Here is a 2,843-nt window from a genome sequence, read left to right as displayed (position 1 = left end):
ATGTAGATGGGAACGTGGTGTGACGTGACCGAATTGTTCGGAAGGATTGCGACGCGTTGGACGATGATGGTGAATCGGTTCGGCATGGGTAAGACGGTGACGGTGAAGCGGTTCGGTGTGTATACGTGTTCGATGGCGGCGGCGAGGTAGGTCGGCTCGATGGAGGTGATGCAAGTGACGATAGAGTCTCAAATATATTCGAATTTGCTCCTGCTGCCATTTTGGGCGCTCCCCCGGTTCTCTAGGAGAGAGGGGGGGGGGGGTTTAGGGTTAGGTACCGGTACTTATCTTGCAACCCCCTCCTATCTTTCTCATTTGCAGCCCAGAGAGTTAAGTTCCCTCTCGATACGAGCGATCGCGCACGAGCAGGACCACGTATCTATGTCACATAATGCTCGTGCGCGAACCTCTGTGCGCGAACATCTAGATATCCCCCTTTTCCTTTGTACAGAGAAAAGACAAGAGTAATAGAACTAGAAACATGTTACTCTTACTTTACCTACCTTATACACTATGCACACTATACACTACTCTTACTCTTGCTACTTAAGTGCTCATACTATAAGCAGCTAGCTGTCACGATTGTGCACGAGTAAGGTTATAGAGCTTCACGGAGGTCTAGTTCAATTACTACGTGAGGTATCATGGTAGGTACAAGACGTTGTGTGAGGAACAGGAAGGTTTAGGAGGAAATTAGCAATTAAATACTTAGCTTAAAAGTCTAAGCGCTTTAGGTATAAATTAAGCCTGTTCTAGGTTTAGTTAGTGTTAAGGCGGTTTGTGCTTAAGTTTATGTCTGTGTTGTGTTGTGTTTGTGTTAGACGTGCACTAATAATACTCTAGTACACGTCTAATACAGTTATGTCTGGGATCTAGGGAGGATACTGTGACAGTACCCCCCCTCTTATTAGGAAGGGAATCCTTTACATTAGTAGTTCTAGCATTAGGTTGTCTTTGTTAGGGTACAGGTTTAGTTTAGATAGGTATTAGGCGTGGAATTAGGTTACTGCAGAGTTCTCTTGCAGGGCTTCTGCAGGTTCCTACAACAGTTTGTTGTATCTAGTCTATTTTATAAAGTATTTATAGATACATTTTTTCTTGTTAAACTAAATCTATTTAACGTCTTCTATAACATATTCTAGTTTATTGTTTATAATAACAGGTTTAGGTGGCAGGTTTAGCTGTCTAGGTAGATAGTTAGATTTAGAGGCTACTTAGCGCAGCAATAATATGTGGAACACAGGGTGTATCTTTATGCTGTTAGGTAGGATTAATTAGTAAGCGTGTAATAAGACTATATAGGCTACTATAAAGAGGCTAAGGTTCTTCTAATTAAGTTTCTTTAATTATTAGTTTATTTAAATATTTCTAGCGTCTAGCTAAACCTTCTTGCTAGCTGCATACATAGGGGCAGAGGTTTAAAATTAGTTTATGTACTCTTATTAAAAAGCTTAAGCCTATATAAGCTTTTTATAAACATATTTAAATATATTTTAGATTTTATTAATAAGTTTATTTACATTTATTACTTATATAAATTAATAAGTTAGTTAGGGAGTATTTAAAAGTAGTTTAAATCTTATTTAAAGGTAGTATCTATAGTTTGCTAAAAACAGAAACACTTATGTTAATTTAAATATTATGTTATTAGCTTTAAACTATGCTATAGCTAACTATTTTACCTAGTTATTCTACTAGTAGTTTATGTACACTTATAAGACTTATTTTATTATAGTGTTTATGTTTTTAGTCTAGCTATTAGTCTCTAGGTAAAAAGCTATAGATAAATAAAAGATAATTTAAAGCTATTTACAGAGTTTGTTCTAGAAGGCTAAGACAAACTATGTACTTCTGTCTAATATAATTATGTTAAGCAGGCTATAGTAAACTTATACATATTAGTAAAATAACTAGGCTATATTAGAGGCAGTTATAAAAAAACATAGTATTAAGTGTTAATACTTAGTTAAGTAATTAACAACTACTATAATATTTATATACCCTTTAGATAAAAGTAGGTTTATAATAAAATTAATTAATATATCTTTTTAAGCTTATTTAGAGATTAGAAGTAGTTTAAGTAGGCTATTATACCTTTTTTAAAAGGCTTTTACTTTACAGTAAGTATAGCAACATAATATATATTAGTGTACAGTATAGAACATGTAGGGCTAGTAGTACTCTCTCTGTAGTAGGTTAAGAGTTTTTTCTCTGCCTAGGTGTCCTTTAACAGGCAAGTTGTGTATAATTTAAAGTAGTTTAATTCTTAGTTTATTAGAATTAAAAATTATAAGTTAGTTATAGTAATATAGCTTACTATTTTAGTTTTTATAGTTAGCTAGTGTTACTTTTTTTAACTAACTAGTGCTGTTTTAGAGCAAGTTTAAAGTTTTTTAAATAAATTTATTATTTAAATACTTATTAGTAATAATTTAATTAATTAATTAATTTATTTTATTTAGGTTAAGGTTTAAAAATAGCTTAAGTTAAAGTAGAGTTTAGTGTTAAGCCTTTTACACTTTTTTTTAAGTAAAGATGTTTTAGGATTACTTTATAAAGGCATCTAGTTTCTCTTTATCTTAACTAGAATAATAAGTAATTTTAAAATTAAAATAAAATAAATATTTAAACTAACAGGCTTATTAGTAGCTAAGTTATTTTATAGTTATAAAGTACTATAAGTTCTTATAGTTAAATAGGACTTATATTAGATGCGCTACACCTTCTAGTTTAGGTTACTATTATTTAAAGTAGTGTACTATTGTCAGATATGCGCACCTACTGTCAAGACAGGAGGAACGTTTGACGAAAGCTGCTACATAGTACGAGCAATAAGCTCGAAC

This window comes from Lindgomyces ingoldianus (assembly GCF_010093535.1).
Source record: "Lindgomyces ingoldianus strain ATCC 200398 unplaced genomic scaffold BDR25scaffold_26, whole genome shotgun sequence".
NCBI classification, from domain to species: Eukaryota; Fungi; Ascomycota; class Dothideomycetes; order Pleosporales; family Lindgomycetaceae; genus Lindgomyces; species Lindgomyces ingoldianus.
This window is presented reverse-complemented; position numbering follows the sequence as displayed.